Genomic DNA, 25,174 nt, shown 5'->3' on the forward strand with positions numbered 1-25,174 from the left:
ATTCTACATCTTCAGCAGCAACTCTTGCTCCATTTCCCATCAGTAGAATCACCTCCTCTTCCTCAAGAGTCCTACTTCTCCTTGATTGCAGATTTGAGAACCATAGGAGGTATCTAATACCCAAGTAGAAATTTGATTTAATGACATATTCACTTCTATCATGAACATACCTGAATCAGAAGCGGTAGTCTCACTACCCTTCTTCTTCTTCAATTCTGCAAGGTAAACCTTGTAGTTCCTCTTCCAGTGCCCCACCTTGTTACAGTGAAAGCAAACAACTTTGCTCTTGGGGTCTTCAACTTTTGGTGGAACCGGCTTTTCTTCACCTACTTTCTTCTTCTTGGAAGAGTTCCTCTTCCTTTTCTTAGGATTGGAAGCTTCACCAATTAGAAGAACAGAACTCTTCTTAGGGGAAAATTTGATTCCGCAGTCTTCAACATGTTGTGGAGTTCAGGCAGGCTGACATCCAACTTATTCATGTGAAAGTTCACAACAAACTGTGAGAACGAACTCGGAAGCGATTGCAAAACCAAGTCTTGGCTCAGCTCCCCATCCATGGCAAAACCAAGTTGTCCAAGACGTTCAATCAAATTGATCATCTTAAGTACATGGTCATTCACAGATGATCCCTCAGACATCCTACAACCGAACAGCTCCTTCGATATCTCATATCGAGCTGTCCTCCCCGCCACATCATACAACTCTTGTAGATGCATTAGGATAGTGTGAGCATCCATATGCTCATGTTGCTTCTAGGGCTCAATGTTCATTGAAGCTAGCATGATGCATTGAGCAACATTTGCATCATCTATCCACTTACGATACACAACATGTTCATCATTATGTGCATCACTAGCAGGTTCAGTAGGCTTAGGTGAGTCAATCACGTATTCCAGCTTCTCAATCCTGAGAACAATTCTCAAGTTTCGAAGCCAGTCAGCATAATTAGAACCAGTCAATTTGTGAGCATCCAGTATGCTCCTAAGTGATAGTGCAGAAGACATAATGTACAAAGTAAATCTGTAAATGATAAACACATAACAACACTTAGCAAATAATCAATTTCATTTCAAAACACTATATGAATCGGGTCTTTATTCATAAGTGGCTCCCACTAGTTTACCTAATTTATTCAACCCCCTACGTGAAAAATTAAGCATTCATAATGCTAGTGGGAATAGGGATCCTACATTCCATTACACAACCCCGGCTGTAGCACGAACCGCCATGTAATGTTCAATAGGCAGACAACTCTTGTCAATTACATCTAATGTTATTCCCTAATCAAACTTTAGCCTCTTGAATAATTGAGTCTCGGCTGTGGCACGACAAACTCAATATTCTAAGTCAAGTCTAACCCAACATTCCGTACAGTTGAATCAGTCCCCAAAGACCCACGGCTGTAGCACGTACCGACCTTTAGATTCTTATTCAATGTACACATCTATATGTAATAGACAAGTATTTCTTATTTCGAATTCAAAGCCCTCGGCTGTAGCACGAACCGACAATGATTCAAAAATAAGAACTACTTTTCTATCATGTTGGAAGGCTATGACCGACACAAGCCCGTTATATCATTGGCCAATTACTACTTGATATTATTTAATTTTAGAGGGATTATATTACGTTACAATCATAATCATATTATAAAGAGATTCTTCCTTTTAAATTAAATATTTCAAATCAATAATCTATAATCAGATGATTCCCAGATCGGGTGGAGCATTGTCAAGAGGCGTCACTTAATAACCCTTTCTTACAGATAGAAATCTGTTGTTGACAGAATCATCCTTTCTCTCATATCGAAAATTCATATTCAATTACGTGTTTCATAAACACAAGAATCTCATGATTGTATTCATAATATTATTATTAAGGTTATGAAACAATTTCACTATACTAGGTTGTCTAACAAACGCCTTATGTTCATTTAAGTTCACCTAAATCTATCATCGCATGATAAACTAAGCATATATCACATATATAAACATGAATAAACATCAAGTTAGGCATGTTATATCATCTAGCACATTAGTCTAAGCATTATACATCTCTATGTATCACATGAAGCATTTAAAAGCAATTAAAAACAGCTTTAAAACACTTCCGGAAATATAAACAGTTCAAAACTTTTATATAAACTAAAATTGATCACTCCATTAGATCCGTCTTGGAAAAACAAATCCAACGGTATATTGCACGCCTAAAACGGAGTTACGAAACTCCCAGAAAATCAATTTTAATGTAAACAGTCGGGCTGTAACGCATTACAGGAACGCGTTACAAGCCCTGTAACGCATTCCGGTGATGCGTTACAACCCTTTTAACCAATTAAAAGGTGTAACGCATTCCGTGAATGCGCCACAGGTGTGTAACGCATTCCCGGAATGCGCGACACCCCTATTTTTTTTCTATTTCAGCAGCCGCCGCTTTCCTCCTCGGTTGTTGTGCCGCCGTACTGACATTCTCTGTTTCTTTCTTTCTCCATGCCAACAGCATCAACAGACAACACACAGATGAAGTACAGATATATATACATAATTACAAACAATTTATATATATATATATTTTTATGATTTATTTAATTACGAATTTAATTGTAAGAACTTCAAAAATTCATAATAAAAAATCTATACATCCTAAAATTATGAAAAAAATACCCAGACGATCTACAACACTTGTAGAACCCAGATCAACATTCAAAATAATTCTGAGAAACGATTTTTCATCAGACAAAATTAATCCATGATATAACTTGTAAAAATCATAATTAATTCATACAAGCACATAAAATTCTGAAATTTTTACCACAGATCTATATGCATACAACCTATGCTCAGATACCATTTTTGGATTTTAATCGCAGCGGGGGAATGGAAAAACACTTTTACACACATAAAATCCAAATAAAAGCATACAGATCATGAATAAAAATTCGAGGGATCGAATCTAACCTTTAAAATAATTCGGAGACAACGATCAGAGATCCTTAGCAGTTGCTCCTCAAGTGTAAAGCACTCCACCGGTATTCACCAAGAAAACGATGTTAAGGAGGAGGAAGGAGGTGGAGAGAATTGGGTTTTCCAAACTTTTTGGGCTTTGGGGTTCTCGGGTTCAAATAAAAATAGGGTCTATAATAGTGTATTTATAGGCAAAATTTTCAGCTGAAATTTTTCCATAAATAATATAATTATTATCCCATTTATTATTCTCATTAATAATTAAAACACCTTTTAATTATTAATCTTTTTTCTAAACACTTTAGAAATAATTCTCTCTCTTGATTTAATTTCCAAAAATTAAATCCTTAATTAATAATATTAAGAACTTTTCTTAAATAATTTATAATCAATTAAATCTCATTTAATCAATTATTAAATTTACTAATTAATTATTTATTTCACAAATAAATAATTATTAACCATTATTAATTAATTCCTCCACCATTAAATCATTCTCTTTTTATGGTGTGACCCTGTAGGTTCAATATTAAGCCGGTAGTAGAAATAAATAATAATAAAACTATTTTATCATTATTTATATAAATTCTCTAATTTATTAAATATGATTAATTAATTAATCACATTTATTCTACATCGTGAGGGATACTTCTCAGCATATCGCGACTATCCGGATAATATGAATTCACTGCTTAGAATACCAAGAACCTATTCAGTGAATAGTTACCGTACAATAAACTCCTTCTACCCTACAATGTCCCGATTAAATACAAGGCATGGATCTCGTGTCAAGCCTATCTAATTTAATCACTTGCTTACCATTTACTATGCGTAGTTCTATGCAAATTAGAAACTCCTTTCTAATTTCATTCACTCTGGCCAGAGATTCCTGAACTAGCATAAGTGGATCAGCCTTGAACATTCACTTCCTTCACTGGAAGGGGTAGATCCTATATTGATCATATACTATCTTCGTGTACAAATTTCTATACCCAGTAGAGCCCTAATAATTGTCCCTGGAGACTAAGAACTAAACCAAAGCATAGTTCAGTGTACACAAGATGACTATGATGACCTCAAGTCTAAGGATATTTGTACAACTATCACTATGTGAACAACTGCTGACACGTGAGTGAACTCCATCAGTTGTTCAGCTGTGCGAGTCATGTTCAGTGAACTTATTCTATAATAAGCACCTACATACTAGCTATAGTGTCACCACACAAATGTCTATGAGAACAGACATCCTTCATAATGAAGCAAGCATAGTATGTACCGATCTTTGCGGATTATTAATTACCAGTTAGTAATCCTATGACCAGGAACTATTTAAGTTTAGAGTTATCATCTTTTAGGTCTCACTATTATGATCTCATCATAATCCATAAAAAGCTTTACTCTAAACTATGGTATATCTTATTTAAACACTTAAATAGATAAAGCCCGTAATAAAAACAAAACAAGTCTTTTATTAATATCAATGAAATCAAAACAGATTATTGAAAAGTTATTCCTAAATCCTCATACATGATTGGACTTAGGACATATTCCTTTCAAGCCGGATCCCTCAGGTTTTGAGCGAGTATTTAAATCCCCTTCGAAAGGAGGATCTTAAATATAAAAATGAGTTTTGGGATCCGCTCTAACTTTTAAAAATCATTTTAAAGACTCGAAAATACTTTAAAGAGTGTTTGGAGTAATGCTGATTTAATAAAGTAAATCAGTCCCAATATATTAGAAAATATCTGAATATTATTATTTAAATAATATTCTCATAAAGAATAATCTTTATAAAAATAATTGAAGTAGATGTTGTAAAACTTATACTTGAAATGACTATTAAATAACCAAAGATATACTTATACGAAAGTAATATCTTTATTTAAATAATCAAAAGTAAGTTTGATTACCGACACATTATTCTTTAATAAAATAAAGAATATTAATTAGTAAATAAATCGGAGTCATAAGCCCTCGAATGAATATTCAAAATAATATTCATTAATAAAATAAACGGAGTCATAAGCCCTCGAATGAATATTCAAAATAATATTCAATAAATAAAATAAGCGGAGTCATATGTCCTCGAATGAATATTCAAAATAATATTCATTAATAAAATAAAGTTATCGAATAAACCTTATTTGATTCATAGTTTTAAAAACTATTCATATATATATATAAATATATATATATATATATATATTATACTCGGGAGCCTCGACTCCCGGTTTTAGAAAAAGTTCACCTTTTGATCCCCTATATTAAGGGTATACGCAAAAACCGCTTATCTCTAACATAGGTATTATGCAACTAATAAGCATTTGAACCAACAGATATATAATTCAAGAATATGAAACTAGACATGCATATATACCATATCACATGCTACAATATATCGCAAGAATTTGCTAATAACAAATATGCATTTATCGCAAGATCATGCATAAACACATGTACATCACAATAACAGTTATACGGGTAGAAAACTTGCCTGAGCGACTGAGGGTGATTAATGGCTTGGGACGAGTCTGGTAACCTATAAACAACATGGGAGTTGGAATTAAACCAAATTCACTTGTAAATCTATACTTTAACCAAATTAGACTCTAACGCTCGCTTTGCGCTTACTGATTCTCTTAAGTCACTCGAGTACCCTCGACTCCACCATTTTTAATAATTTAACCATTACGAGTTGTAAGGCGATTCCTTTGCGAGTGTCTTACCAACTGCCTAACACACTTAACATAATTGTTTCATACACTAATTAACCCTTTTTAGGTCTTTAACCTATGTTTCAAAGTAAGGCGAGGGGTAATGTTTCGTTCGCGAAACGTCGTTACTTACAACGGCCGTTTCTCCTAAACCGTACATCGGAATCAAACCAACCACATATCAAAACGAAGCTCGTAACATGAACTATCTAAAAATGGCAATGGTCAAAGCCTAGCAGGGAGTTCTCGGGTCCTAATGTTATGAACAAAAGCAGTCTAAAGTAAATCGGACATTACAACGGCTATGTTTATGCGATTTCCCAATTTTATACCATTCCAATTCAATCACCAAACAACCCTAATCCATTCATACAATCAAAGTACATCCATATCACACTACAACAGCCCCAATCAACTCAATATTAACAATTATACTTATTCTTAAACTTGAATTTAAACTATACTTAAATCCTTTAACCAAACCATAAGATTTCAACATTCAATTCACCACCATTCCAACCCAAACTCTAAACAAACAAGCTTCAAGCTACTCTTTACCATAACTATCAAAATCATCCTAATATACAAAGTAAAGCTAGGGTTTGGAGATGATATACCGTCCTTGAAGTGATGTGAGTAGCTAGGAAGCCTTAAGAAGCCTTGAGATGTCTTAGAGATGCTTGGATCTTAAAGGAAAAACAAGAAAAATCAAGTTAAAAACCTTGAAATCACTATTCATTGTCTTCTTCATTGATTTCTTGGAGAAGATTAAGATTGAATTGGAGGCTTAAACTCATAAGATAGCCATAACTATGCATAAGGAGTACTAGAGAATTATCTTACCAATTTAGGAAGCTTGGAACTTGAATTTTGAAAATTCTTCTCTTTGAAAATGGAAAAAGCCGAGAGCAAGCTTCTTGGTGAAGAGAAATAAAAATGATTTTTGTGTTTGATTTGTTTTGTTTTGGTTGGTTGATTTTCTTTTGATTAGTTTTGGTTAATTACCTTATTAACCTTGTCTTTGTGTGGTTATAAACCAACCACATCTCCTTCCCCTTATGTCATGCTTATGTCATGCTTATGATGTTATCTTCCCTTACTTGCCCCCTTCTTATTGGTTGGATGACCTCATCATCCCTAACCTCCTTGATTAACTCCCTAATTTTTTTGCTAATGACCGCTGATCTGTTATACGGTTCGCTTAACTTTCGTTCTCGTTTCTCGTTTGAGGGATCATACCCGGGATCTTATTACTTGGGTTTCCTTAACCTTTCTCAATACATTATATTCATTTTATGATCCTCTCTTATAATCCTTTAATTTATATCCATTTTATCCTGTTACCTTATACTCAATTCCTTCCGTATCTAGTGGATTTTCGGGAAAAATCAAAGTGTTCGGAATTGGATTCTGACGATCTTTACATACACTTATATACCATATAGAGTACTAATAAAATCTCAGAATATCCAAAACAGAACCCCTACATAGTGTGGAATGAAAAGTTTTCTCATTCAGCAAAAACACTATTCATAAGGGTTACAAAAAGTTCAAAATTTTGGGGGTTATTACAGTCTCCCCTCCTTAAAAGGATTCCGTCCCGGAATCAAATAGAAACAAATGGGGGTACTTTTCTAGCATTGCGCTCTCTAGTTCCCAAGTTGATTCTTCCATATTATGATTCTGCCATAGCACCCTGACTAGCTTGATTACTTTGTTCCGAAGTACCTGCTCCTTCTTATCGATAATCCTTACTGGCTTCTCCACGTAAGTCAGATCTGGTTGCATATCCACCTGCTCGTACTCCACTATGTGTCTGGCATCCCGATGATACTTCCTTAGCATTGACACATGGAACACATTATGAACTTGGTGTAGGTTCGGGGGTAAGGCTAGCTCGTAAGCCAACTTCCCAATCCGTCTTAATATCTCAAAAGGTCCAATGTACCTTGGGCTTAGTTTTCCTTTCTTTCCGAACCTCATTAATCCCTTCCAAGGGGATACCTTCAGCAGTACTAAGTCCCCTACTTCATATTCCTTGTCCTTTCGGGCTAGGTCTGCATATTTCTTCTGTCTGTCTTGGGCTGCTACAAGCCGCCCTCTGATAAGATCCACTATGTCTTTGGTCCTTTGGACCACTTCGGGTCCGAGCATCTTCCGCTCCCCTACTTCATCCCAGTATAAGGGAGATCGACACCTTCTTCCATACAGGGCCTCATAAGGCGGCATTCCGATGCTAGCATGAATGCTATTGGTATAAGAAAACTCGATCAACGGCAAGTGATCATCCCAACTTCCTTTAAAGTCTATTGCACAGACTCTCAACATATCCTCTAGTGTCTGGATGGTCCTTTCACTCTGCCCATCCGTCTGGGGATGGTACGTGGTACTCATATTTAACTTGGTCTCCGCACATTCTTGAAAGCTCCTCCAAAATCTGGAGTTGAATCTGGGGTCTCGGTCTGAGACAATGGACGCTGGGACTCCATGCCGCGTCACTATTTCCTTAAGGTAAATGTCCATCAGTCTATCGACTATGTATCTCTCATTGATAGGAATGAAATGAGCTAACTTTGTCAGTCGGTCTATAATTACCCATATGGCGTCATGATTGGCTTTCGTCCTTGGCAAGCCTACAACAAAATCCGTCGCTATCTGTTCCCATTTCCATTCGGGAATCTCCAGGGGTCGTAAAAGTCCACTGGGTCTCTGGTGCTCTGCCTTTACTCTTTGGCAAGTCAAACATTTGCTTACCCATTCTGCTACATCCCTCTTCATGTTGGGCCACCAGTAATATTCCTTCAAATCCCTATACATCTTGGTGCTTCCCGGGTGAATGGAATACCTTGAACTATGGCTTTCATCCAAAACCTCGTCTTTAAGTTCTTGAACATTTGGAACCCAAATCCTGTAGGAATACCTCATTATCCCCTTATTGTCTCTCTCAGTATGGATCTCTTCTCCAGTTATTGACTCTCTGCCCTCATTCATCATTTTTTCTTGGCATAATCTAATCTTTTCCAATAACTCTGGCTGCATTGATATCTCAAACAGCTTTTCAGTTCCGGTTCCGGTTACCTTTACTTCTATTTCCATTCTTTCGAAATCCCTTATCAATTCTTCCGAAGTCGTTATCATTCTGAGTCTTTCCTTTCTACTAAGGGCATCAGCCACCCTGTTGGCTTTCCCCGGGTGATAGAGAATCTCACAATCATAGTCCTTGATTAGCTCTAACCATCTCCTCTGGCGCATGTTGAGCTCTTTCTGCGTAAATATGTACTTGAGGCTCTTATGGTTTGTGAAAATCTCGCACTTCTCTCCATACAAGTAGTGCCTCCAAATTTTTAGGGCAAAAACTATTGCTGCGAGCTCAAGGTCATGAGTAGGATATCTAATCTCGTATTCCTTCAGTTGTCTCGATGCATACGCAATCACTTTACCGTGCTGCATAAGCACACACCCTAATCCTTTGTGCGACGCGTCACTATATATCACAAAATCTCCTTTTCCGTCTGGCAATGCCAACACCGGGGCCGTTACCAACCTTTTCTTTAATTCCTGAAAACTGTTCTCGCATTTCTCCGTCCATTCAAACTTCTCTATCTTACGAGTAAGTCGTGTCAAAGGGGCTGTGATCTTCGCACAGTCCTGTACAAATCTACGATAGTAGCCGACCAATCCTATGAAACTCCTTACCTCTGTGGGTGTGGTTGGCCTTTCCCAATTTGAGACCGCCTCTATCTTGGAGGGGTCGACCAATACTCCTTCTTTATTGATCACATGTCCTAAAAACTGTACTTCATTCTGCCAGAATTCACACTTCGAGAATTTGGCATATAACTGTTCCTCTCTGAGTATTCCTAGAGCTATCCTCAAATGCTCTGTATGTTCTGCCTCAGTCCTTGAGTAGATCAAAATATCATCGATAAAAACTATCACACACTTGTCCAAGTACTTCTTAAATACTCTGTTCATTAAATCCATGAAAGCCGCTGGGGTGTTGGTTAATCCAGAGGATATTACCAAGAACTCATAATGCCCATACCTGGTACGGAACGCTGTCTTGGAAATATCTTCGGGTTTAATCTTTAGTTGGTGATATCTAGTTCTCAAGTCAATCTTGGAAAAATAAACAGCATCCTTTAGCTGGTCGAACAGATCGTCTATTCTAGGTAATGGGTACCTGTTCTTTATGGTTAGCTTGTTCAACTCTCAATAGTCGATGCACAGCCTCATGCTCCCATCTTTCTTCTTAACAAATAAAACCGGTGCTCCCCCCGGAGACACACTGGGTCTTATCATACCCTTATCCAAGAGTTCCTGCAATTGGATAGCTAATTCCTTCATTTCTAACGGGGCTAACCGGTAAGGTGCTTTTGAAACTGGCGCTGTCCCTGGGGCCAACTCAATAGCAAATTCAATCACTCTATCGGGTGGTAATCCCGGAAGGTCTTGTGGGAATACGTCTTCAAATTCGTTGACTACCGGAATATCTTGTAAGTTGGGCACCTCCTTCTGCGTGTCCACCACATAGGCTAGGTAGCCCTCATTTCCTTTTCGTAGCATCCTTCTGGCCTGGGCCATAGTCAAAAATTTCTGTGTCTGCCTCTTTCCTCTAAATATAACTTCTTTCTTTCCTGGGATATTTAACTTAACTTTCTTCCCCTTACAGTCTATCTGAGCATCATTGCTAGATAGCCAGTCCATTCCCAAAATTACATCAAACTCCCCTAATTTAAAAGGGATCAGATCAACACTAAAAGATTGTTCCCCTATGCCTATCTCACAGGCGGGGTGAATCTGGTTAACAGGAATAATTTCAATATTGGCTATTTCTACTTGTAAGGGTTCTATCAAGGGTTCAGCCTTAAGTTTTAACTTGCGCGCAAGGTCCTTTGATATAAAAGATTTAGTTGCTCACGAATCAAATAAAACATTTGCACTGACTGAATTTAGAGAAAGGGTACCTGCTATCATATCTGAGTCTTTCATAGCATCCTGGACTGTCATGTTGAAAGTCCTCGCAGTAGGTGGCTTATTGGAGGCAGCCCTGCTGGCTCCTGAAGCTGCTGGTTTGTTCATTGGGCATTCCCTCTTCCAATGACCCGGGCGTCCACACTGATGACAAGTGGTGGTTGGAATGACGGCAGGGGCTGACGAAGGGCATTTGTGAGAATAGTGGCCCACTTGCCCACACTTAAAGCAAGTTATTGGCTTTCCCTTACATTCCCCAGAATGTATTCTTCCACAAGTGTTACAGGCTGGCAATGGGGATCGAGACTGGTTGGAATAGGACATTCTTGACTTCTGGCCGATTGGCTCACATTCACACTCATTGGCTGCTTAAACCCAGTGTTCTTTCCCGGTAGGGACACTGCTCCTCGATTTAATCTAGTTGGGAAGCTCCTTCCTGCGGAACCTCCACCCATGCTCATACTTTTCCTCTTTATTCCCTTCTTCTCTCTTTCCTTCTGCATATGTTCACTTCCGGCTTCTACAATTGTTGCCTTTTGCACCAAAGTGGCATAATCTGTAAGCTCAAGGATTGCCACCCTATTCTGAATCCACGGTTTCAGTCCCTGCTGAAACGTCCTAGCTTTCTTTTCCTCGGTGCTCACAAACTTCGGCACAAACCTTGATAACTCAGTAAATTTCGCTTCGTACTCTGCTACCGATAAGTTATTCTGCTTTAGCTCCAAGAACTTGAGCTCCATCTGGTTTTCCATAAACCTCGGGAAATATTTTCCCAGAAACAACTGACTGAATCTTTCCCAGGTTACAATAGCATTTGTCTTCATGTTTTTCTTGGCCTCCCACTAGTAGTTGGTCTCTCCTTTCAGAAGGTAGGTAGCAAATACAGTCTTCTGTGCCTCATCGGTACTCAGAATCTCAAAGGATTTCTCCATTTCCTTTAACCAGGCCCTTGCCTCAACTGGGTCGGCTGATCCGTGGAACTCAGGGGGCTTAAGGGACTTAAAAGCCCTGAAAGAGTTTGCCACAGCATTGTTATTTCCTTGAGAGGGTGGGTTGGGTTGACGTTCCAAGTTCTGCCTTAGTAGTTGCATGAACTGACCCATGGGATCCATGCCTGGGTTTGGTATTGGTTGCTCAACCTCAGTTTCTCCTTCCTCAGCCTCTATCTCAAATCCCTCAACATCATATGTTTCCTCTTCCTCTTCATACAGGGAGTCATCCTGTTCCACATAATCCTCATCTTCCTCTTCACTGTGTTCCTGGTTCCTATCATCCTGGTTATGGCTTCCCTGGTCCTCAGATCCAGGGTTCGCCCTACTTCCAATCTTTCTTGGCGGCATGATACTGATAAAAAAAATTATTATTGGGAAATTCAACGTTAGGTCACAATCATACACAACATTGTGCCTTGCACAATTCCATAATGGGGAGAATGTATCTCGCAATTTTATTATTTTATGCAGTTCTAATAAGAAGTGTAGTAATAATAATGATAAAAACAGTGATCTCGTCACTAAGGAACTGAACTGAAAGGAAACAGATATATACATAATGCGAGAAATACATAGTTTGATCTGGTCAAAAGTACAACAGTGCTACAGCCATCTGTCCCAAAAGTGATACACAAGAGTCTATCTGTCTAGTCAGAAAAAGGGATGCTATATACAAGTCAACTATCCCGGAAAATTGGCTCTTACTAAGGCCTCGGCTAACTAGGCAACTAGACTATCCCATCGTCAGTCCTGAATCAAATGGAGCGGGTCAGCTCCCATACCCTTTCCATCGCACGACGGAAGATATAGTCGGCCTGCCGCCTGGAGATCCTACCATGCCTGTCCCCCTGGAGCGATCTTAGTCTCGCTCGATACGTGAGCTCTATCCCCGTCAGCTCCCTCCTCAAGGATCAGGGTATAGCAGCCCTAGTCTCATAAGCTCGGGTACGCCTACCCGCCCTCTCCGCATCCAACTCCCTCCTGACCTCATCCAGCCGGGCCTCAGCAACGGCCACTCGGGTCCTCAGTACATCCTGAACATAGCCGTGGGCTAACAAAGACTGCCTATGGGCAGGGTCGAGAGGTGGTGAATCCGGAGCCGCTGGGGGTGCCTCCTCGGTCTGCCTAGGCTCGGGAGTATGGGTCTCTGAGCTGTCATCATAGGGGCTCCAAGATAGTGGTGGAGGGGTAGGAGCTCTGACCACCGGGAGTGTGGGTAAAGGGGTACCAGTGTACACTACCATAGGTCCGACACGCTCCTCAGCTACTGGGACCTCATCCGGGTCCTCCTCATCTGAAATAGTAATGACCTCTGTCTCTAACTCCTCTGAGGGGTCCTCTTTATCCTCCTCCATCTCAGGCTCCTCCTGATCCTCGACATCTAGCAGTGCCTCATCATGCTCACGCTCGAACATCTCAGGGTCCTCTATCTCATGCGCCTACACATTAAACGAGCTAAGTTACTATCATGATACTTATAAGGGTTCCCGTAAGGGTTTTAACTGTCAGCGCTACTTTAAGTAGTCCGACCATGAACTTGGCAAGAGTTCTTATTATCTTTGTGAGTTTGTTATTATATCATCGCATCATCTCTGAGGTTTAAAACGCTTAGCTCTGATACCATTTCTGTAACACCCCCAGATCCGGGGTCAGGGATCCGGGCCGTCACGGTCTTTCTTTCCACAATACCACTTCACTTAATTAATAATAATTAACCTTATGCTGTGACCCCACACTAACACACACCACAACTCGTTATAGTCTCAGAGATGAAATTGAAATAAGTACAAGTCTTTGAATCCACAATTTAAAAGTTATTACAACATAAAATGATTACTTGATAAATTTACAGTTAATTGCCATTATCTGCCACAAGTTATAATTATACAATATTTGGTTCCCAAAAGTAGAATGTCTGATCTACAGATAGATCTACCTCTGCAGCTATAACAGCTACGATCTCAACGGGAAGGCGCGGGGCGCTTCCCACGCTCTTGCGCTGGGTCTGCTTGAGCCTGGCCATCTTTCCTAACTGTTGTTGTGTGAAGAAGAAATGAAGCAAGAGTGAGCATTACAGCTCGCAAGATAATATATAGTGTTAACAATAATACAAGTATCTGAATGGATACTTACTAGAATCCTTTATCATGTGTAAGGTAATTACTTACTGGATATAAGTTTAAAAGAAGATGAAGTTACCAATTACTTCACTATACTTATACCATTTTTAGAAATCTACTTGAACTACTAATGTTCAAAGTATAATAAGATTCAAGAGGTCATCCCATAGATGAGACCATAAATTAAAACTTGAATATATTCAATCTTTGAAATATTTTTAAAAGAAATGAAGTTACGAGATACTTCATTCAATGGAAACACCAATAAAACTGTTTGACCCTGTCAATGCTTCGGCAACCACCCATTCGTAGCCTTTCGATCGAAATGCTACGGGTAGTGTTGCGGAATTATCCAACTGGATGATGAACTCATTACGGGAGTTTGTCGCGCCAGGAAGACCACTTACGATGATCAGTCGCAGTAGTACAACCCCACCATTTTCTACATGTAGAGGAGAACCTGTCGGATTTACTTGTCAACCGAACACTGGACTCCTAAGGAATGGACCGTCTTAGCGGAACTTCCAGGCCATTTTGGGCCAATATAATAAGGCTGGGCCGGCGCCACTCGACCACTTACGCCAGTCCTAGTTCAGATGAAATCCATGACTCTGAAACGTAAAGCTCGTCCCCCCTTTCCCCAAGTAGAAACTTGTTGATACGGCTCCACCAAGAAGTCGTATCTAGTTGGAAAGGAAAACTCACCGATATTTCCCAGGCGATGCCTGTTAATGGATTAACTTGTTCCAAGAATTTTACTTCCCGAGTGTTGGGTAAGTAATCAAAATTCTTTTATCAAGACAGCAACCTTGTTGCGAATATAAAACACACCACAGAGCCGGATCCCTCAGGTTTTGAGCGAGTATTTAAATCCCCTTCGAAAGGAGGATCTTAAATATAAAAATGAGTTTTGGGATCCGCTCTAACTTTTAAAAATCATTTTAAAGATTCGAAAACACTTTAAAGAGTGTTTGGAGTAATGCTGATTTAATAAAGTAAATCAGTCCCAATATATTAGAAAATATCTGAATATTATTATTTAAATAATATTCCCATAAAGAATAATCTTTATAAAAATAATTGAAGTAGATGTTGTAAAACTTATACTTGAAATGACTATTAAATAACCAAAGATATACTTATACGAAAGTAATATCTTTATTTGAATAATCAAAAGTAAGTATGATTACCGACACATTATTCTTTAATAAAATAAAGAATATTAATTAGTAAATAAATCGGAGTCATAAGCCCTCGAATGAATATTCAAAATAATATTCATTAATAAAATAAACGGAGTCATAAGCCCTCGAATGAATATTCAAAATAATATTCAATAAATAAAATAAGCGGAGTCATATGTCCTCGAATGAATATTCAAAATAATATTCATTAATAAAATAAAGTTATCGAATAAACCTTATTTGATTCATAGTTTTAAAAACTATTTATATATATATATATAAATATATATATATATATTATACTCGGGAGCCTCGACTCCCGGATTTAGAAAAAGTTCACATTTTGATCCCCTATATTAAGGGTATACGCAAAAACCGCTTATCTCTAGCATAGGTATTATGCAACTAATAAGCATTTGAACCAACAGATATATAATTCAAGAATATGAAACAGGCATGCATATATACCATATCACATGCTACAATATATCGCAAGAATTTGCTAATAACAAATATGCATTTATCGCAAGATCATGCATAAACACATGTACATCACAACAACAGTTATACGGGTAGAAAACTTGCCTGAGCGACTGAGGGTGATTAATGGCTTGGGACGAGTCTGGTAACCTATAAACAACATGTGAGTTGGAATTAAACCAAAGTCACTTGTAAATCTATACTTTAACCAAATTAGACTCTAACGCTCGCTTTGCGCTTACTGATTCTCTTAAGTCACTCGAGTACCCTCGGCTCCACCATTTTTAATAATTTAACCATTACGAGTTTTAAGGCGATTCCTTCGCGAGTGTCTTACCAACTGCCTAACACACTTAACATAATTGTTTCATACACTAATTAACCCTTTTTAGGTCTTTAACCTATGTTTCAAAGTAAGGCGGGGGGTAATGTTTTGTTCGCGAACATCGGAATCAAATGAACCACATATCAAAACGAAGCTCGTAACATGAACTATCTAAACATGGCAATGGTCAAAGCCTAGCAGGGAGTTCTCGGGTCCTAATGTTATGAACAAAAGCAGTCTAAAATAAATCGGACATTACGACGGCTATATTTACGCGATTTCCCAATTTTATACCATTCCAATTCAATCACCAAACAACCCCAATCCATTCATACAATCAAAGTCCATCCATATCACACTACAACAGCCCCAATCAACTCAATATTAACAATTATACTTATTCTTAAACTTGAATTTAAACTATACTTAAATCCTTTAACCAAACCATAAGATTTCAACATTCAATTCACCACCATTCCACCCAAACTCTAAACAAACAAGCTTCAAGCTACTCTTTACCATAACTATCAAAATCATCCTAATATAAAAAGTAAAGCTAGGGTTTGGAGATGATATACCTTCCTTGAAGTGATGTGAGTAGCTAGGAAGCCTTAAGAAGCCTTGAGATGTCTTAGAGATGCTTGGATCTTAAAGGAAAAACATGAAAAATCAAGTTAAAAACCTTGAAATCACTATTCATTGTCTTCTTCATTGATTTCTAAGAATGAATTGGAGGCTTAAACTCATAAGATAGCCATAACTATGCATAAGGAGTACTAAAGAATTATCTTACCAATTTAGGAAGCTTGGAACTTGAATTTTAAAAATTCTTCTCTTTGAAAATGGAAAAAGCCGAGAGCAAGCTTCTTGGTGATGAGAAATAAAAATGATTTTTGTGTTTGCTTTGTTTTGTTTTGGTTGGTTGATTTTCTTTTGATTAGTTTTGGTTAATTACCTTATTAACCTTGTCTTTGTGTGGTTATAAACCAACCACATCTCCTTCCCCTTACGTCATGCTTATGTCATGCTTATGATGTCATCTTCCCTTACTTGCCCCCTTCTTATTGGTTGGATGACCTCATCATCCCTAACCTCCTTGATTAACTCCCTAATTATTTTCCTAATGACCGCTGATCTGTTATACGGTTCGCTTAACTTTCGTTCTCGTTTCTCGTTTGAGGGATCATACCCGGGATCTTATTACTTGGGTTTCCTTAACCTTTCTCAATACATTATATTCCTTTTATGATCCTCTCTTATAATCCTTTAATTTATATCCTTTTTATCCTGTTACCTTATACTCAATTCCTTCCGTATCTAGTGGATTTCGGGAAAAATCAAAGTGTTCGGAATTGGATTCTGACGATCTTTACATACACTTATATACCATATAGAGTACTAATAAAATCTCAGAATATCCAAAACAGAACCCCTACATAGTGTGGAATGAAAAGTTTTCTCATTCAGCAAAAACACTATTCATAAGGGTTACAAAAAGTTCAAAATTTTGGGGGTTAATACAATCCTTATCCTTAGGGTTTCTTTGATTTTCACCCTTTCCCTCACCAACCTTACTTCCCTTCACAATCCCCTCATTTGTTTTAGTGGATTTTGAAACTGGCATCTTTTGAGAGACACCAGAGTGTGGTTTCTTTGATTTGGATTTAGAAGTTTTAGATTTTGTGGCTTGGGTAGGCATCTGTTGGGTCATTGACACAGATGCCATTACCACAGTTGAAGGCAAAGAAACTTGAGGGATAGAAGGAGTTGGGATAAAAGTATTTACCTCACTTACCCGAGGCCTTTCCATAACTGGTAGATAAACCAGTGGTACATCTTTGTGATGATCAGCCATGTTTAGATCAGCAAAGACTCTTCTCTCTTGAACCCAACAATTCATTTTGTTGGTTGGGTTCTCAATGGAAAAATTCTTACAAAGATGGTTAGCAATCATCATGAAAAATCTAGCATAATAGACACTCTTAGACCTTCTAGCAATTTCTCATAGCTTATAACCTAACTCCATTGTGACAGCATCACTAAAATTGAAATACTTATCAGTAAGTAACATATAAAGCATGTTAAGCATGACATAGTTGATAGAATCAAAGTTACTAATTTTACCAAAAAACACCTTTGTAACTACATCACAGAGAAAGCTCCACTCTTTTCTAAGACCTAGTCTCCTAATCTCACTTAATTTAGAGGTAGAAAGAGCATAGCCAATAGAATTGAGTAAATTAACCAAATCAGCATCCGTGTGTGGTTGAGTAGTAGTGTTCTCAAGAAATTTGAAGCATGCTTGAATGGTATCACTATTAATGCAGTATGACTTACCTTTAATGAAAAGAGTGATGGTTTTGTCAATTGGCTGGTAGACTGCAAAGGTCTACATTTTCCTCCACAACTTCACAGTAAATTGTGGGCGATTCCGACATGTCGTAGCTTAATTTGCAGTCCTTCACGAAGTCCATCATTTTGTGGTAAGCTTGAGAAGCTGGAATCTCCTTGTGAACAAGCGCCACAAAATTGTTCTTCTCATAAATGAAACCAGACTGGGACATGACTTTCACTACAGGTGTCATTGTTAATTGAGAAAAGTTGCAGAGAAGACAAGGGTTTTGCTTTGAGGAAGAAGATAGTAAAAAATTGCTTGAGAGTAAGATAAAAAATAAACTGAAATGAAATTAGAGCCTTTATACTTTCCCAGAAATAAAATGGTTAAAGGAGAAATGTAATGATAAAGGACCAATAAAATTGCTCAAAATAGTCGTTTTAAAAATAAACTGTCAAAATTCTTTTCTTTATCCGTTGTGATATACTTACAGACTGTAAGTAATTCTGATGGATAATGTTTAGAAGTTTAACGGCTAGGATGATGACAATTCGATGGATGAGCTTACAGCAAATATCTGTCGAGTTTAAAATTGTCCAGATAAGTAATTGATTTTTATCAAACTATTGAATTCCGACGGATGATCAAACTCGATGGATAATGAACATCCGTCGGGATGTAAATTTGATTTAGCCAAAATTTCATCCAGAAAAGAAAATCAATTAATTATACGGCTGCATTACAACTTGCAAAATTTAACAGTAATGATTTAAGAATAATTTAGCATACCTAGTTTACTTACCAACCTAGAGAAAGTGGATTCATCAAGTGGCTTGGTAAAGATATCTGCAAGTTGCTTCTCACTTGGAACAAAATGAAGTTCCACAGTACCATTCATTACATGTTCCCTAATGAAGTGGTACTTGATGTCTATGTGCTTTGTTCTTGAATGTTGTATTAGATTTTCAGTAATGGAAATTGTACTTGTGTTATCACAGAAAATGGGGATTTTATCCAATTGTAGGCCCTAGTCCAATAATTGGTTTTTCATCCATAGAATCTATGCACAGCAACTACCAGCAGCAATATATTCAGCCTCAGCTGTAGAAGTAGAGACTGAATTTTGCTTTTTACTAAACCAGGATACTAGCTTGTTTTCTAGAAATTGACAGGTTCATGTGGTACTTTTTCTGTCCATTCTGCACCCTGCATAATCTACATCTGAATAACCAGTTAGATCAAAACCAGAATCTCTAGGGTACCAAATGCCAAGTTTTGGAGTTCCCTTGAGATATCTGAAAATCCTTTTTATAGCTATTAAATAAGATTCTCTAGGATCAGCTTGATATCTAGCACAAAGACAAGTAGCAAACATTATATTTGGTCTACTGGCTGTTAAATATAAAAAGTGAGCCAACCATACCTCTATAGTTTGAAATATCCACAAACTTTTCAGTAGTGTTTAATTCAAGCTTAGTGGCAGTGGCCATGGGATTTTTTGCAGATGAGCCATCCATTAGGTCAAACTTCTTTAAAAAGATCATAAATATATTTGGTTTGACTAATGAAAATTCTATCACTAACTTGCTTAACTTGTAAACCAAGAAAGTAAGTTAGTTCTCCCATCATGCTAATTTCATATTTACTTTGCATTAATTTGGCAAACTTTTTGCAAAGTTTCTCATCATCTACATAAATCTGAAAAAGTATACTAGAGCCATTAACATTTCTAAAGAATAAGGTTTTGTCAATAGTACCTCTTGTGAAATGATTTTCTAATGGGAACTTAGACAAAGTGTCATACCAGGCTCTAGGTGCTTGCTTCAAACCATACAGTGCTTTTAGGAGATAATAGACATACTCTGGAAAATTTAGATCTTCAAAACCAGGAGGTTGACTTACATAGACTTCCTCCTCTAAATCTCCATTCGGGAAAGCAATTTTGACATCCATTTGATAGACTTTGAAATTGGCATGGGCTGCATAGGCCGGAAATATTATGATGGCCTCAAGTCTTGCAACAGGAGCAAAAGTTTCATCAAAATCAATTCCCTCTTGTTAACAATAGCCCTTAGCAACCAGTCTTGCTTTGTTCCTGATAACTATGCCATTTTCATCCATCTTGTTTCTGAATACCCACTTGGTGTCAATTGGATTCTTTCCTTTAGGCTTGGGTACTAGCTTCCAGACTTTGTTCCTTTCAAATTGGTTTGGCTCCTCTTGCATAGCTAAAACCCAATCAGGATCCAACAGAGCTTCTTCTACCTTTTTAGGTTCTTCCTTTGAGAGAAAGATGCTATATAGACATTCTTCTTGAGTTGCTTTTCTTGTTTGAACTTTAGAAGAAGCATCACCAATAATGAGCTCAAAAGGGTGATCACTTGTCCATTTTCTCTGTTGAGGTAGATAGGCTCTATATGAAGAGGCCTTATCATTGTCTTGATATGTGACTGAGTTTTGATTAGAAGAAACTCCCCCCTGAGGTTGTGGATCTTTGATTTAAGAAAGGGGTTCTTTCTGTTTGTGATCTACCTTGACTTCCATTTTCTCCAAAATTTCCGACATATGATGCACTTTGCCTCCCGACGGATGATGCACTTTGTATCTGACTGATGTTGAGTTTTGTGCATCATTGGAGATAGTCCTTTCTGCATTATCTTTAGCCATTGTTTCTTGATCACTTTCATCATCACTTTCATCACAGATCATTTCAACATTGTCAAATTTGAGACCTTCATGGTAACCCTCATCTTTTAGTCCTTCAATCTTCTTATCATGAAAGACAATATGTACAGATTCCATAATAATGTTTGTTCTAATATTGTATACTCTATATGCTTTACCAATAACATATCCAACAAAAATTCCTTCATCTGCTTTGGCATCAAACTTCCCATGTTGTTCAATTTGATTCCTTAATATGAAGCATTTGCATCCAAAGATATGAAGAAAGTTTAATGTTGACTTCCTATTCTTGAATATCTACTATGGAGTCATGCCTTTTTCTTGATTGATCAAGGAGATATTCTGAGTATAACATGCTGTATTTACGGCCTTTACCCAAAAGTAAGTAGGCAGCCTTGATTCTTCAAGCATAGTTCTTGCAGCTTCAATGAGTGACCTATTCTTTCTTTCAACCACACCATTTTGTTGTGGAGTCCTTGCTGCAGAGAATTCATGCATGATCCCATTTTCTTCACAAAATACTCTCATCACAGAATTCTTGAACTCAGTTCCATTGTCACTCCTGATCCTTCTTACCTTGAGGTCAGGATGATTGTTGACTTGCTTTATGTGATTGGTGATGATTTCACTAGCTTCATCTTTGGACTTTAGAAAATATGTCCAAGAGAACTTTGAAAAATCATCCACAATTACTAGGCAATATCTCTTCTTTGAGATAGAAAATACATTGACTGGTCCAAATAGGTCCATGTGAAGTAGCTGTAAAGGTTCTTCAATGGATGATTCAAGCTTCTTCCTGAATGATGCCTTGATTTGCTTTCCTTTTTGGCAGGCATCACACAGTCCATCCTTGGAAAACTCCACTTGAGGAAATCCTCTAATCAGATCTTTCTTTACTAGTTCATTCATGGTCTTGAAGTTTAGATAGGATAGCTTCTTGTGCCATAGCCAAATTTCATCTTGACTTGCTTTGCTGAGAAGGCAAGTAACAAATTCTACATTTGTTGAGTTGAAGTCAGCTAGATACACATTTCCTTTTTTCACTCCGGTGAGAACCACTTTGTTGCTTTTCTTGTTGGTCACAACACAGGCTTCTGCATTAAATGTTATTGAGTTGCCCCTATCACAAAGTTGGTTAATACTCAACAAATTGTGTTTGAGACCATCCACTAGGGCAACTTCCTCAATGATGACATTTTCCTTTGAAATCAAGCCATATCCCATAGTGTAACCTTTGCTGTCATCTCCAAAGGTAATACTTGGGCCAGCTTTTTCCTTGAAACCAGTGAGCAGGGTAGAATCTCCAGTCATGTGCCTTGAGCAACCACTGTCCAGATTTCATAGATTCTTTCTATTTCCCTGCACATATCAAAACCAAATCAAGTTGATTTTGGTACCCAAGTTTCCTTGGGTCCTGCCTTGTTAGCCTTTTTCTTAGGTTTTTTAGGTTTGTCTTCATTTGACTTAGGAATCTCATATTCATCCTTGGTCATTTGAGTTGAACCCTTGAAACCATTCATGGATGGAGAATTGTCATACACATGTTGATTGACATAAAATGGCATACTAGAAATAAACATGTTATTCTAGTAAGGCATGCTAAATGGCATTTGAGGCATACGAAATGCAGCATAATAAGGATTAGATGCAAATGGCATATTAGCAAACTGTGCATTCAGGTTCTGGGCAGGCATGACATTCATTGGCATAATAGGCTTAGTAGGAAAGGAAGGAGGTGCAGATATGGGTGCAGGCATAACAAGTTTGTAATTAACAGACAAATGATTAACACTACCACACTTAACACATATTTTTCTAGGAGTATACTTATCAGGTGTGTAGTTGTTATATTTGTTAATTCCTACTTTTCCATTCCTATTGTTTTTCCTTTTTGATTCTATTTTCACCTCAATCTTCTCTAATCTGTCATTCAATTTCTTGATTGACAAATGACCTACATTGATTCTCTTCTCTTTCTTAACTTGACTTGATTCTCCTGGAACAAAATTTTTAGAAACTGATCCATACTTCTCATTAAGTTTGATTAGCTTGGATTTGCTAACTGACTTAGTTTGACTCGATGGATGATTCTCTTGTGCACCCAACGGATGATTCAGTTGTTCACCTGACGGATGCTCTTCATCATCCATCGTATGAACATATGTCGAGTTGCAATCTTTCAAATTTGAGTCCAGATTCTCTTTGCTTCTTTTCCATGCTACATCACGAAATGATTCTATTCCTTGAACTTTTGTAATTTGTTCATGGACATCTCTGGAAGATTTCCATGCCTTAATTACTTCCTGTTCTCGTTCAAGCTGCTTTCTTAAGATTTCTTCTTTCTTTAAAGATTCAGTAAGCTCATCCTTAGCAATCTTACATTCAATTCGCAGTTTTTCAAATTCTATGAATTGAGACTCTAACACATTGTTTCTTCCACTTAAAAACACATTGTTTTCTTTAAGCTTGACATTTTCTTTAGTGAGAGATTTAAGAGTGACATTCAAATGATATAATTCAGTAGACATATCATTTATGACATCATTGCACTCAGATTTTGACAAATGTTCTAGGTTTGTAGTGATTACCTGATTGGTTGATGAGCTAACCTCTAATTCATCTGAAATGGCCATAAGGGCTAGGTTGACATAGCTTACTTCCTCATCCAGACCTTCTGCTGCCCAGTCACTCTCTTGAGTTAGGAAAGCCCTTTTTTTTTGTTTGAGCAGTTCAAAGTATTTCTTCTTATAATCTACTGGCTCAAATTTCTTTCCTTCAGATTTTGGCTTTCTGCACTCATTTGCAAAGTGACCACTTAGACCACAGTTGAAACATTTGAACTTTGATTTATCAACCATGTTTCTATTTGGTTTATTTGCACCAAAATTTTTCTTGAATTTTAGCTTTGCGAATCTTCTGGATAGGAATGCTAGATGTTCGTCTATATCCTCCATGTCATCTTGATAGAATTGTTCTTCAGGTTCAGTCACTAGTCCTTTCTCTTTGCCTTCACAAACCCTAGGGTTTGGTGTAGTTGCAACAGCTTCAATCTTTATTTCCCTTTCCTGATCAGCAACTAGTGCAATGGTTCCAGTCTTCTTTCTTCCTTTCTCAATCTTGTCATCTTGCTCTATTTCAAGCTCATAAGTTTTCAGAATCCCATACAGTCTCTCTAAGGTTAATTCTTTATAGTCTTGAGAGTTTCTCAATGAGACTATCATAGGCTTCCTATCCTTTGGTAGAGATCTGAGAAACTTGATATTTGAATCTTTTGTGTGGTAGACTCTTCCATGCAGCTTTAGAGCGTTTAATAACTTTTGAAATCTGCTAAATATACCATTGAGAGACTCACTTTCTTCACAGTAAAAATGCTCATATTGCTGAATCATAGTTGCATCTTATTCTCCATCACTTGCTCAGTTGCATCACAAATTATCTGAATAGTGTCCCAGACATCCTTGGCTGTTTTACAGTTAATGATGTTGTCAAACATATCACCATCAACACCATTAAACATGATGTTCATTGCTTTCTTATCTTTATGGACCTGTTTAACATCTGAATCAGACCATTCATTTCTTGGTTTGGGAACTGATGGATCATTTTTAGTAGCAGCTCTCATTGGAACATTTGGACCTCTTTTAATGCAGTCCACATAAGCTTCATCCTGAGAGAGGAGATGTAGATGCATCTTCACCTTCCAATGATGGTAGTTGTCTTTATCCAAATATGGAATCTTGACTCCTACATCCTCTTTGTTCATCTTGTTGATTGTTGTGATCTTTAAACTCTTAGTTCTTCAAGAGCTTGCTCTGATACCAATTGTTATTCCCTAACAATCTAACAAGTAAATTACAGAAGGGGGTTGAATGTAATTTAGACTAATTTGGAATATTTTTCAAACTCAATTCTTGAGGCTATATATGACTGTGTTAATTTTGCAATTGTGCGGAATAAGATTGAATTAAAATCAAACACAAAAAATTTAAATAACAAGTATTTAAAAACTTTCTGGTGGATTGAACTTATCCACCAGATATATATATATATTATCAAGAACTCTGTGATGCAATATGCACACAGCTGCTTACAAGTTGAACAACTTACAAAGGAATAAATCTTCTGCTTGTGTGAATTGATAATTATTCAACTTGCTTCTCTTGGTTTATATTTCACCAAGTTACATGATAAAAGACAAACCAATAAAACAAAAAATATCTTCTAGTCTAATCTCATGTTTCTTCACTACTCTTTCCAGCATCTTTGAATATCTTCATAATAGCATGGAAATGGTAATGCTTCTTTGTTCTCTAAACCCTGCAATTAGGCTGCCACATTCCATTTGCAAACACGCAACGCATGTGACTGTGTTGTCACTGTCAACTGCTATTTTGAATATAAT

Source organism: Apium graveolens, unplaced genomic scaffold (genome assembly GCF_009905375.1).
Source record: "Apium graveolens cultivar Ventura unplaced genomic scaffold, ASM990537v1 ctg6612, whole genome shotgun sequence".
NCBI classification, from domain to species: domain Eukaryota; kingdom Viridiplantae; phylum Streptophyta; class Magnoliopsida; order Apiales; family Apiaceae; genus Apium; species Apium graveolens.